At 52.7% G+C, this 13,940-nt stretch overlaps 1 protein-coding gene across 4 annotated transcripts in view; it reads left to right on the forward strand.

The window, feature by feature from the left end:
• The window catches only part of SAMD4A (sterile alpha motif domain containing 4A), a 107,447-nt gene that overhangs the window by 68,384 nt on the left and 25,123 nt on the right, over positions 1-13,940 (forward strand). The window lies entirely within an intron of this gene.

The raw sequence follows: 13,940 nt of genomic DNA on the forward strand, positions 1-13,940 counted from the left end.
AAGGCTGGACGTCCTCCTTGATGTTGGGACGTTCGGCAGGTCTCTCTCAAAGATGCTTGGTGTTTCCCTAGACACAAGGGAAGCAGAGAGCGCTTCGGGGAGGAGAGGCTTCTTGCGGCGAGGGCACTGCCTTCTCTATCAGTGTGCGGAAAGCCACAATTAAATAGCTGAGAGCTTTAAAATGGTCATTTACGGCTTCTGGGTTTTTCCTTCTCCTGTAATAAGCGCTTTTTTTAGGTGGTGTTTCAAATCGAGAATGATATGAAACGCAGCTCTGGATTTATTGCTGTAGCACTGTGGTCCCTGTCTCTCCGTTATCCATCCTTGCAGGCAGTGCTGCCTGCTCTGCTGCCTGGGGATTTAGCAGAAGGGTCTCAGCTTCTCCGCTGACTCTGAACATCATTCCCATCCCATCCCCCGTCTTCGAAGCCCTGGCTCCTGCTGCCGTGGGTCCCTGCGCTGTTTGGGGTGACCAAGCTGCATGGGAAAGGCTTAGCAAGGAGGCAGAGTGAGAAGAGTCACAAATGTATTTGCAGTTGGTGTGTAAAACCTCTCCAGGTGTTATTTTTTGGGGGGTTCTTCCTTGTGGTGTTTGCATGCCTGGAAGTCCAGAGGCTTTGCATCGAGAGCTGGAAGCAGGGAGGTCTGATGGGTGCAGCAGGTTAATCATTGATGGTGGCTGAAGCTCCACAAGAAGCACTAGGTCTTGAAGGATGCTTTTCAAAAACCCTTTTGTGCTTCTTTGAGCCTTTTTGCACGCACTTACCTTTTAGCAGTAGTAGTGACCCATCTCTTACCCAACAAGGTCCCCGAGTATTAGCACAAGATGCCAAAATCGAGGCAACAACCAAATTACTCAGCAGTGCCCGAGCTGCCGCACTGAGATTTCTCCTAAATTCTCCAGAATTAGGTGTGCGCAGCAGTGCAGAACTGGGACAGGAGCAGCTGTGGGTCTGCCAGCAGCCCTACACTTTATCCTGCTCTTTTGCTGGAAGACCACATCCCTTCTCCGTCTCTGCTGCTCGCTCTGCTGCACTATCCCCTGCCGTAAGTCCCGGCACAGCAGCCCTTGCCCGGTCCGGTCCTTCCCAGCTTCCCGCAGTGCTTTTCGTGGCACGGGGTCAGCTTGCTCCCATCATCTTGCTCTGAGCTGCGAGGTTTATAGAGTCCCATATGCAGGGAACTTTTTCCCCGAGCATTGCAGTGGGGTCAGCATGTATTTCTAAGGCTGAGTAGCTTTGCAGAGGCATCTGAACACGTCTTCAGCTCAGTCTAGTCCTGAACGTTAAGCCGTTGTGTCTCCTGCTAACGTATTTTGGCGGCAGCATGTTCAGACAACCTGCAGGCTGAGCTGGAGATGACCCGACCACGCTTGATGTGTTAGTTCATAAGCTTCCTTAATGCAATATTTGCTCGGACACAAGCCCAGTAAGTCCACAGACAGATGCTAAAAAATAAACACGGCTGTCAGCCTTTGTCCCAGCCCCTTGAGTCAATCAATACGTCCATTAATCTCTTATTCCAAAGCAAAGCCCTCAAACCGTTACTGTTTGTTTAGGTTTTAGTTTTGTTATTTTTAAATTCTCCCTCTTACTTGGAGGTGTTTATCTGGGCAGGAGCTTTATCCAGCAACACCCTGCAGGGCCCGGCCTTCCCCGACCCATCCCCACAAAGGCACTGCCTGTTCCTGATGCCAAAATGGGGCAACGTCTTTCCCAGAGGAGTAACCCGGTGGTGATCTTGCCTGAGGTACTTTTGTCTGGTTTTGTAGCATAATTAGGTGTAACTCTATTATGGTGTCAGGTTTGAAGCTCGCGTGACAATTTGCATTGTGCCGTCCTTGGCTTTGACTTGACCTGTACCCAGGCTTTGAGACGTGGTTCAGGCTTGGTGCATCTCCAGCTCTCTCTTAATGATGCTGGCTGGTGTTAGCCAAGGTTTGAGGAGATGTTGCTGGTGTTCTCCAGCCTCTGCAGGGCAAGTCTGGACTACTCTGAAGGCATCACTCTGGATTTACCACAGTAATGGTGATCCAGGAGCGGGACCAGCATCATAACTGATGGGTTTGGGTCTGGAGCGATCTCACCTGAAGCAATGGAAGTTCGTGCCAGTAATGGCCTCTCTACTTTCTCAGCCCGTCCCACAGAGCTTGACCTGCAACTTTAGACCAAGCTTTAGCGTGCCAGGAGTAAAGGTAGCCTCAGCATGGGCTTGCAATCGCAGGTGGGCAGGAGGCCAGAGCTGCTCCAGGCGCGGTGGGACGGGGTGAAGCCCAAAGCGCCAGCTCCGCGTCCGCATCGGGCGGCGGTTGCAAAATGCCCGGGTTGCACAACGCCTTTGCAGTGGAGATGGGGCCTGGAAACTCTGAAAGGACAGGAAAAAAACAGCTGTCTTTCAAAGCTGCAGACCAGCAGCTTCTGGGATGGGGGCTCGACTCCTTCCTTTCCCCTCTGTAAGTGGTTCCACTTCAGCACGATCTGATGCCATGCTGGTTTCCCTTGCCAAAATCAAGTACAGCGTAGCTTAACCCTGTATTCTCCGCCTGCTCGGAAGGGAGTACGCACAGAGGCACGTCTGCTCTTAAATACACTTGTGCAGCGCTGAGAGGGTGCGGTGCAGGCACGCTGATCTGAATTGGAGCGTAAGGTCTGCGAGCAAGAAAAGAGCAAAGCACAAGGTTTGGAGGGTGGCGATAGCGGAGCCTGTTGAACCGCAGCTACAGAGGTAAGGATTCGGTTCCTGGCTCTGACACGCATCTGCTGGATGAGTGTCTTGGTCCTCTGCTCCCAGAATATAATCTGGTGATAACAGCAGTACTTCTTTTATCAATGTATGGTGAGGTTTTCCTATGCTCTCACCTCTGGTGTAGTGCCAGGGCATTTAAACTCCCCATGGAGAGCAGGTTCCCATGGGCAAGTCAACCTCCCACCTCTGCACAGGGACAGAAAACCTTGGTTTTACTGCAGGAGCAACAGTAATTTGCCCCAAACATTTGAATTAAGACCCAGATGTTGCAGGCTTTTTCTGGCAGAGGAGCAGGGACCTCCTTATGCCAGTACCTGCCCAGAAGAAGAGGCAGCTCAGTGCCAAGCGCAGGCAGCACTTCAGCCTGGGTGAGCATCTCCAGTTGTCACCCTGCTTGGGAACAGGAGCACTGCCCGGCCTCTGCGTGGGCTGTAGTGCTGCCATAAAGCAATGGCAGGTTGGGTTCCCCGGTGGGGGATGGCCCTGGAGAAGGTAGGGAGCGCTTGATCTTACCTGGAGCCTTGTGTGTCTAGGAGTCCCTCTCCTGTCCATCCTTCCAAAAAGAGGAGGGGGTCCCTGGGCTGGTAATGGTGGCATCTGAGTGCGTGGCTGGTGGTCTTGCCCTTGGGTGAGCACCCGGTGTGTCCCTGGTCTGTGTGCCCTGGGTGCCTTTGGAGTGGCACCAGTGCCTGGAGGCATGGTGTGGGTGGCACCAGGGGACGAGGGGATGGTGTGCGTCACAGATCAGTGATGGATAGATACGGTCAGAGACCTCGCAGAGCAGGAATCCCAGGCGTTGGGGCCGGGTTTGTGCAGGAGAGGTGTTGCAAACTCTTTGGCGTTTCAGTGTCCCTGTGCTGCCTGGACTCCTCTGACTGAACAGAGAGGTCCTTGGACCAGCAAAGCTGTTTGCCAGTGTGTGGCCACCCTTCTGCTTCTGAAGACATGGGAAAGATGCCGGGTGCTCAGACCTCCTACACCCTTCCCATGGGAGTCTCTGCCAGAAAACCCGTGGTGTTTGTCTACGAGGAGAGAGAGAAGGTGAGCGAGCAGTGCAATGCAGGAGAAATACTCACCTATAAACCTCCTTGTCCCAAAAAAGAAAAACATCTTATCTTGTCCTAGAGCTGAAGAGAAGGTATAAATCTGCGTGCTTCCTTCCACACACGCCAGAGATTCATGGCTCTCCCCTTACACCTGCCAGCTCTTGAGAAATGCTTACGGTTCAGTGATGCCAGGTGGCACCAGCAAGTCGTACTGGTGGTCAGACTCCCCGTACCACAAGAAACATCAGAGATACCGGTGGCAGCAGAGCATCCTGCAGAAGGCAGGACCATCCCATGGACTCATGTGAAGATCCCACCAGGGGCTGCTGGCTCTGGGGCAAGCCCAGTGCTGGCTGGTGGAGATCCTGCCGTCCTGGGAAGGGCTTTCTGTCATGTTGCTCTTTCTCAGAAGAGACTCGATCCCCTACTAAGCTGTATGTCCGCATGCATGTGCGTGACGTGGCTGGCTGAATTTTGCCTACATTTGCCCCAATTATGGACTCAGTAGTGAGAGAGCAGATGAACAAGATGGTCATCAGGGAATGGAGGTGGAAGAAATGACACCAAGAAAGCACATGTTATGGACGGAGTGTGAGTTTCCTGACTATTGCTCCCCTACTCTGTTGTGCAACAGCTCACTTCCTACCACCGGAGATGACCCTGTCATTGTACCCGGTATCCAAACTGAGCTTGGTAATGGGATAACTGCATGTTTTCATCTGGAGGACCACCCTGATTTGTGCTGGGTTGATGGGCAGCTTGGAAGTACAACACTCTCCTCTGTGTAGATTTGCTACAATACCTGAAGGAGTTAGCGTGTCCTCGGCGTATGTTTGACTTACCCAGGGTGACATGTTTCCTCCCATGCAAAGTTAGCAAACATGCCCTTTTGCTTGCTCAAAAATAAAGAGTGCAAAAGTCTTAGTAAGGTTACAACACTGAAGCAAACAAATGTACTGTTCTTGCAGGAGGAGATTAGCTTTGTACTTGGGAATTGTCTTCAGAAACTTGTTCCTCGGTTGGCCGTGCTGTCTACTGAGACTTGGCACCCTGGCACTCGTCCTGACAGGTGGGGTCAGGACAGGTGGGCTGATGTTGCTTCCTTTTTTTCTCTTTTAGTGATGGACTGAGAAAAGCTCGTTGGCCTTTATTATACTTGAACTTCTCAGCGGTGGTAGATGGGGGCATCTGTTGTCTTGCTCATGCCCTCTAGTGTTGCACGTAACCGTCAGAGAACATTTCTAGGAGTTGCCTACTTTCCCAGGGTCCCATCGCTACAATATCTTGCTAATTCTGTAGCTTAAAAACAGAGTCGTCGTACAAAAAGATAACGTGTGAACAGAGTTGATTTCTCAAATCCATGCAGAATAGGCACGAATACAACAGCAAACGGGACCAAAAGCAAGGACAACATAAAGTCATAGAATCATTTAGGTTGGAAAAGGCTTTTAAGATCATCAAGTCCAACCATAATGTTCTACTCCAGCTCTGAACAGCAGATACAGATTTCCTGGCCCCTCTATAAATCCAAAGCACTTGGTCCGTGGGAGATACGGTCCACAGCTCTTTAGACCATCACTCAGCAGGCAAGCAGATGAATGGTTACCTGCCCTCAGCCTGGAAGCCATCAAGCATTGGAGATGGTAGCGGCAGCGGAGGACAAGAGCGACGGCCTTTTCGGGTGTCAGCAGTGCTGGAGGGAATCTGCTACTGCTCTTGAGTGGTCACTGCAGAGCTGTTTTATAGCCAACATCCCTTCCTGCTGTTGAGGCTGCTCCATTTGCCGTGTCCCTCACCTTCTGGTTAGAAGGAAGGTGTCCAAAATCAAACCAGAGCAAACTGTGCCCATTCTGCGTGAGCTGGTGCCGGCCAGGATGTTTTTAGTTGATGGGCCAGCTACGTGTGCTCATCCCACCATCAGCCCAGCTTCTGGCCTCCAGGCAGGGTGGTCAGGTGAGGCATCCCACCCTGGGACCACAGCAGCCCCCAAGGTAGTCGTTAGCTCGTTGGGTGCAGGGAGGGAGACTGCTCCCCACAGGTCTGTGGGATCCAGGTGTGCTGCAGCAAGATACAGGCTGGGTTTGTCTAAATGGAAGAGATCAGGGCAGCCTCATCATACAGTCCAAGCATCAAGCGATAGGACAGGAGGAAATGGCCTCGAGTTTTGCCAGAAGAGGTTTAAATTGGAGATTAGGACCAATTTTTTTGCTGAAAAGGCTGTCAAGCACTGGAACAGGCTGCCCAGGGAAGTGGTTGAGTCACCATCCCTGGACGTATTTAAAAGACGTGCAGATGTGGTGCTTAGGGACATGGTTTAGTGGTGGACTTGGCAGTGTTAGGTTTATGGTTGGACTCGATGATCTTAAAGGTCTTTTCCAACCTAGATGAGTCTATGATTCTGTGATCTCTGCTGTGCACTTGCTCTCAAGGGCTCAAGGTGAAGATGCTTGATGACATTTTGGGCAGGAAATTGGTCTCGCCCTACCTTGTGGCCTGTTACCTTTCAGCATCTGTGTTACTGTGTTCAGTGTTTCCTAACCCAGTGTATGGAAGTGTCCTGATGGACTCTTGTACTTGAGCAGCAGTCAGAACCTGGTCTATCCTTGAGACTTCAGTTGAGCTGCCCCAGCGCTTTCTGTTCCTCCTTTGAGCCTGTTTTGGCACGTTCCCTTCACCTCTTTGCTCCCAGAGGGTCTCTTCTGTCTGTGTCTTTCACCAGAAAGGGGGGTGGCCAACAAAGGGCAACATGGTGCTGAGGTCCCACCTGCAAGGCATCTCCATGGGGGTCTTAAAGTGATAACGAAGCTAATCAGCCTACATGTCATCTTCCCAAATAGCACACTCTGCACTGGAAGGTAAAAAAAGAGGGGATTCACATGAAGTAACCCGCCAACCCTTGCGAGCACTTGGCTTTGGTCATTGTCGCCAGGCCATCGTCTGGGAGGGTAGCTCTCCTGTTCCCATTCAGCTGGGACTTGCTGTTCACAGGTAGCATTGCTTGTAGGAGATGCACAACCATGCAGCCTTCGGGGCAGAAGAAGTTTCTTTCCTGCAGAGGATGGCTCTGGGGGGCTGTGGTTGGCTTTGGGGAGATGCGGTTGGCTTTGGGGAGATGGCGGTTGGCTTTGGGGAGATGTGGTTGGCTTTGGGGAGATGCGGTTGGCTTTGGGGAGATGTGGTTGGCTTTGGGGAGATGTGGTTGGCTTTGGGGAGATGCGGTTAGCAAGCAGAGCTGATGTTACCCCAGGCATCAGACAGCACGTAGACAGAGATGAGGTCCTCCCCGCCGTGCGTGCTTTGCTCTCACGTGGGAGCAAGTGACGACGGGGGACACATGTGCAGCCTACAGCAGGCAGCGCTTTCGGGCAGCGTGCGGATCCTGCTGTGGGCAGGGTGTCGAGCGAGTGATGGATACCTGCTTGCCAAGCAGAGGGAGTAGGCAGGGAAGCGAACACGTTTCCCACGGACGTGCTGCAGCGAGTGGGTTTTTGCGGGGGCGGCGGGCTGGATCTCGTGGTCCTGCCTCTGCTCGGCCCCTCGTCAGCCACGATGCTCAGAGGCAGAGATGTCACCGACGGGCGGAGGGGTCCTCCTGTGGTCCCAAAGGGAAAGAGAGGGGGTGACCTCGAGGCGGGGCTCAGCGGTGACATGCACCAAGCGATAGCACGGGTGGCACATAAGCATGTGTGGACGTCACCGTTTGCTTTTGGCTGCTGGTAGGTACAGACCCACGCGGGTGCTCTTGAACCAGCCCTCGTGACACCAAACGATGTTTTTAGGCACTGAAATACTCTGTGTGATCTGCCTGCCGTAGCCCTAGCAAACAGCCCCGTTGTCAGGGAAGCGGTGAAAGGGGCGCTGGTTGGTCTGGGTGGCCGGTGAAGAGGAAGGGGAGCACTGGGCCATCCCTCCCTGAAGAGGTCATGTCACACATGCATCCTCTGGGACCTCTCCATTGCTTCCTCCAAACCTGGTATATTCAAGGTTTGATCCTTGCACGTACCCACACATCTTCTTTACAGGTCACCGCTCCCAAATTTACGTACCCTATGCACAGAGCGATGGCTCCACAGCTTCCTGGCTGCAATGAGGCCACCTAATTTCAGAACCTCTATTCCAGCAGCACCCGGGGACGCTCCCACCCTCTCGGCTTGTGAAATCCTGGTGCAATCAATCACCGACTGTAAGCGCTCAGGGCAGGGTCTGCGTGCCCTGGTTTTGCACGGCCAGTAGCACGTTTCTTGTCTCTTGGCGTTGGGGGGCAGGACACCATCCTTGACCTGAAAGTCAGGGTGGGGGGAGCTTGAAGTTCGCGGCTCCATCGCCGCCTGCGCTTTCCTTACAGCAGCCCAGGTGTCTCGGGGAGGGACGTTAAGAAGCAGCGGTGATGGTTTTGTGCGTTATCCTATGGTCCTTGGGATTCCTGTCGCCAGTGAATCATGCTGCTGACCTGGAAGAGGTGCAGAAGCTGTCAGAGCAGCAGATTGATGCTCTCCAGGCTGTGGAGCCGAGTCAGACATCCCCAGTAATTCTCTCGCACCCCTCGGCAGTCTCGCATGTCGGTTGACTGGGAGGTTCTGTTGATGGATGGACCCTCCTAGACCTGGGTGTATTTAACCGGCCGCTCTGGTGCCTGTCGGATACTGGCACAGACGACAGTAAGCTGTGGTTACTCATCACGTAGGAGCTTGTTGCTCCCCTGAGGGCAGCTTTGCTTTTCTCATCACCCCACAAGCATCCTTGGGTCCCTGTCTGCAGTTTGCATCACTGCCGAAGCCACCGATGGCGGGTGGCTGGGGGTTCCGGCTGGGAGCCAGGTACCTGGGGATGCTCCTCAGCACCTCCACTATTAACTTCTGTCCATAAAGTACCTGACGAGTAATGCCTCCAGCTGCCTACAGCTAGGGATTGCTCTCACCAGCTCACCCCTGGGCTCCTAGTTGCCCTCAGGCACTTTCGGGGTGCCCAGCAGGCAGCCGCAGAAGGGGAGGAAGGGTCCATGCTGGCAGAGGCGTACAAACCCCCCCGAACCCCTTTTTTCTCCGCCACAGCAGCCTCCCGCACCACCTTTCCCCGGCCTTCCCTTGCAACATCGTAAAAATCAGGTTTGCGATGTTTTCCTGAGCATCTTTGTGGGGCGAGAAACCCCTGGGGAGAATCGCCTCTCCATCGCTCACCCTTTGAAACCGTGCAACTCTGGGCTTCGGCAAGTAAAGAAACGGAGAGAGACGAGCTCTCCTTCCCCCCGCGTCAAACGGCAGCTGCGGAGAAATGGCAGGAGGGCACCGAGGAGGGAAGGGAGTGCCAGGGTTTGGATTCATCCGAAGCGACTCCAGTCTCCCTCCCGACTGCACAGGGACTTGCTGCGTTCTCCTGACTCAATAACATGCTGCTATTTAATTAACTTTTGACTTCTGGTTTAAAGGAGCAGTGCACAAAATAGTTATTTACTTCATTTGGAAATTCTTTTAATCGTTACCATAATTATAGCTTCCTTTTTTTTTTTTTCTTTATATTTTTCTTAGCAGAGGGAAGGGAGGGAGGGAGGGGGAATATTTGCCGCTCTCCTTGTGGTTATCACATCCTTCAAATTACTAAAAGAGGCTGGGATAATAGGTCTGGTGATTATATATAGGCACCATCTGCTCTGTGGCTGCTTCCTATCAAAGTGCAGTTAGGAGAGTGCAAGAAGGATATTTTCTCTCCAGCTATATTAAGACTCTGTTTCCATCTCGGCTCCAAAGCAAAGCTCTCTGCATGCAAATGGATCAAATGCGCTGGTAATCAATGGCTCGCTTTTGGCAGACTTGAAGCTGATTTTTTTTTTTTTTTTTTTTTTTTAATTTCCCCCTCAAGTTTGCTGTTCCCATTCGTTATGCAATTTTATTCAAGGCTGGTTGCTCTGCATTCGATGTTTTCTTGTAACCATAGTCCCCCCCCTCCCCGTTCACTGAGCAATATAGTCTCGTGTTAGCCGGCGCAGAGATCTGTGTCACACCTCGAACGCGAGGCAATATCTGAGCAATCAGGAATGTCTCGGAGGATGATGAGGGCTGATTTTTAGGATGCATAAACTGTCGGTTTGTAGAGGAGGTGGGAAGCTGAGCTGAGTGAATTTGGAGCAATAACGGAAAAGAATTAATCTGTGGTTTACGATAGCAGCCCTGGCTATGCCGTTCCTGCTCCAGGGAGCATTGCAGAGCTCGGTATTTCGGGCAATACAGGCAGTGAGGAGGTGGCCGTGTTGGGCAGTAACCACCCAGTATCTTCTGCATCTTCTCATGGGGGGAACTGGATACTGCATTTACCCCTCAGAGCCCCCCCAGGCTTTTCCTCTCTCCTGGAGCTGGTAAGATTTTGTGCTCTTGGAAGAAGAAGATAGAGGAGAAGGAATGAGGCATCGCCAGCCCAGAGGGAGGGTGCTTGGGACGGGGCATGTGAGCCCCCGAGGGCTGGAGGCCAGAGGAATTTATCTTGTGAAATCCAGGCCATGGTGCCTACAAGAGAGGAGGACTGCATGGCTTTTTTCAATGAGTGAAAGTGGGTAAAAAGAGACGAGGGAGAAGAAAATCCCAAATGAGTCAGTGAGGATGGAAAAGGCTACAGTGCTGTAGCAAAGTCCTGTTTCTTTCCGGATGAAATTTCCCTGGTGACAATGTTGTGGGACGCCCATCACATAAGACACGCGTTGTCCTCCTGTATATTTTCACTCCTAAAGGCATGCCATCTCTTTGCACTCACTCCCACAGATTTTTAATTACTCCATTGGATTATTAGATCCCAGTTTCTGGGGGCAGTTCTAGAGGTTTCACACTCAGCCCTTCCACTCAACTGCCTTGAGACCCTTCTTTTCTTACTCCCAGTTTCCCACAGGTTGCATATTGCTATGTAAAGGATGTCCATCTTCCAGCTTGGCCTCCTGAAATGATTTTAACTGATAGAGGCGTTTCTCCATCTAAAATGTAACGTGTGGTAGAAGCCGATGCTGTTGGTGGTCTCAGCAAGCAGATGCTCCTCAGACCAGGGATCTTATCAGCAGCTGCTGGAGGCCGTGGGGAGCGCTGGCTGCTGCTTGAGCAGAGCAGATACTCTTGGAGATGTTCTTCTGGAAAAGGAAGAGAGGAGAGGAGAGGAAGGAGAGTTTCTGCATCCCAGTGCCGTTTATCTGGCTTGATCTGTGAGCAGGGGAGGAATTTCCCCCGGGAGCCCATAGCAAAAAATCGGTGAATTCTGGGATAATTACAGAGACTTGGTTCAGCGCAGCAGCGTTGTTATTAATGGACCGGGATTCCCCAGGGGCAAACACTGTTTTTTCTGTGGTTTGTGTATAAATGTATGAGAGAAACCACATTTGTTGGCGTGGAGATCAGTGCGTTGCGTTTAACCGGAGAGCAGCGTGGTTTAAGGCAGCACCTTCTCACAACGTGCCTCTGACCCTCCATCCCCAACACCGATTCCCACCTCCCGACGCGGACGCCCTTTCGTGCGTCCCTTTGTCTGTGAGTTAAATCACGGCTGGGATTCACGCCTGGTCTGTCTTGCTCCCACCTTGCCAGATGCTCTGGTGGGAAGCCCCACGCAAGGACCTCGAAAGCAGCTCCCAAACTTCTGCTCCTCGGTGAGACAAGCTGAGCTTCCTTCCAGAAATGCATCCCATCGGATTGCTGAAGCCACCAAAAGCTGCGTTTACACGTCTCTAGATGCAGCCCTTCTCCTGATGCCACACAAATGAATAAATAACAATAACGGCAATTCCTGCTGGGGCCGAACAGCGGATCCACGCATGCTCGTGCCACGCAGGGACTCACAAAACCCTCTGCAGAGACGTCTCCTTCCCCGGCCTCACATGCGCTGCTTGGAGAGAGCAGCAACAAATGGGTTATTGTTCTCTGTCCAGTTTCTTGAACAGGAAACTGTGTTTAAAAAAGTCATTTTTTAAAAAAAGTTTGCTTGACGGGCTTTTCTGCAGTCTTTGCATCTTTCTAATTTCTCTGCTTGAGACAGCACTCTGCTTATATTTGGGGTTTTTTTCCCCTAATACACACAACTACCCGGTGGCTGCTTGCATTTTAGGACCCTTGGTTTCACCCCCGTGGTATATATCAGCGCCCGATTCAGAAGCAAGGACATGGTTTATCCGGCACCGTACGAACACAGTTAAAGTCACAGCCACAAAACCCGGGGGGGGGGGGGGGGGGGAAGCATAAAGAAAAGGCTCCAAGGGTTAGGGGATGTTGAGCCGAAAAATGTTCCATCAGGTTTTGCATCGGCCACGCTGGAGCTGCCTGCGGGTGAATGAGGTGCCCAGGAAGGAGGCTGGGTGCCAGCCGGGCAGCGTGACCCACCGGCGGCTGTTTCCAAGGGTCCTCGGCACGGGAAGGCTGGAAAAGCTGCGAGCGTTGGTCTGCCAGCGCGGGGGAGCTTTCCTGGAGGGGACGATGCTTCGTGACTGGGGTAGCAAGGGGGAGGCAGAGGAGAGGACCGGGTTGAACTTGGCGGTTGCTTTGCGAGGGCGGGGGGGGGGTTGCAGGAGCTGCTCAGTGTTCCCCCTCCGTGGGGGTGACTCCGGGCTGCACAAGAGACCGTGTGGCCTCGGTGGATTAAAAATATCCCCGCTTCCTACAGCAGATTGGGGTCAAGCTGCTGCTCCAGGTGCCTACAGACCAGGAAAGGAATTGTACGTGATCAGATACTGCCCGAGGACGCACCACAACCAGCTTTGCAGCCAAAAAGTGCCATTTTTAGACTAAAACCAAAACAAACCCACCCTCCCAAAGAGTTCAGCATGCACCTTGCAGCGCTTTTTCCTTTCTCCAGCCATGGGCAGGACATTGTTCTGATCTGTAATCTGCTGTGTGGACCGTGCGCTGGTATGAAGGGTTGTGAGGTTGTTGTAAAGGTCCTCTGGGTGTCGGGGACCCGGTGGGTGCCGTGCAGCGGTGCAGGGCACACCGTGACAGGAGACGGTCCAGCAATGGGTCTGGCTCTTGGTGGAAACGCTCGCGCCAGCCCCACGTGCGTCTCGTCAAGGATTTTGCAGCACTTTAAGCCGGGTTTAGTGAAGGGTGCGCTGGGGCAGCGGGAAAGCGAGCGCCTTGTCGGCTTGTCACACACGGCTTGGAGGAAAGTCTGCCTGCAGAGCCCAATTCCTCGGCTCTAATTACAGGAATGGGTGGCTTTTTCCTTCTCAGGCTGAAAAATTGGCCCAAAACCCTGAGAAACCACAACACAAATGTCTGACGCTGTTCCACATGGTCTTCAGCAAACAAAAACCCTCTTGAAATTAGGCCTTGCCTACCAAAATAGGCAACACCACTTCAAAAAGGAAGAGAGAAAAAAAATCCAACAACAAAACTCAGGGCTTCACGGGAAAAGCACTTGCAGCCTCAGAGTTTCTCTAAGCACGTTGCCGTGCCGGCCCAGCTGTTTGGTCCGTGATAAAGCCGTTAACACGTTTGGTCCCTGATAAAGGTGGTTTTCCCCAGGGAGGTGGTGGCCCCACAGGGATGCTCCTTGCTGCTCCATCCCTGTATCCGCCTCCTGCAACGGGGAGCCCTGCACGGTTGCATCACCACCAGCACCCCTTCTCCATCATCTTCATTTTTTTCCCTTGGGAATATTAAGCCGAACTTATTTGGAAGCCTGAGAGTGCTTCGGCAGCACCTCATACATCTCAGCGCTGTTGGCTCCAGGTTATTTATCACATTTTTTCCCTAGGATGCAAAACATCCCAAGCTCATCTCAAAGGCGTTATATTTAGCAACATCTGCCGGGTTGCAGCTGAAGGCCACGAGGAGCTTTCTTTCAAGGAAACACAGTCTTGCGTGGGCCGAGCACAACCCCTAGGGCCGTTCGGAGCCGTGACGGCAGAGCAAAAGATGCGATACCAGCCCGGTTATCGTGGGGAGGACCTTGATCTGCTCTGGCCCCCGTCCCATCGGATACCTGGGTGGCAGGAGCTGGACCGGGCAGTGCCGTTGCAGAGTCACTGGCAGGTCCCTGGGGAGCAGAATGCTCTTGCACCGCCTAACCGAGCCTGCGGCCGGCAGGAAAACACTTCTAAACCAGAAGTGGGACATGCTTACAAGTTGTAGGGGATCCGTGTGCCAGCGTGGCTTGCGCTTGAGAGCGGTGGTTTCCTCTCTTTGT

This window comes from Balearica regulorum, chromosome 5 (assembly GCF_011004875.1).
Source record: "Balearica regulorum gibbericeps isolate bBalReg1 chromosome 5, bBalReg1.pri, whole genome shotgun sequence".
Classification (NCBI taxonomy): Eukaryota; Metazoa; Chordata; class Aves; order Gruiformes; family Gruidae; genus Balearica; species Balearica regulorum.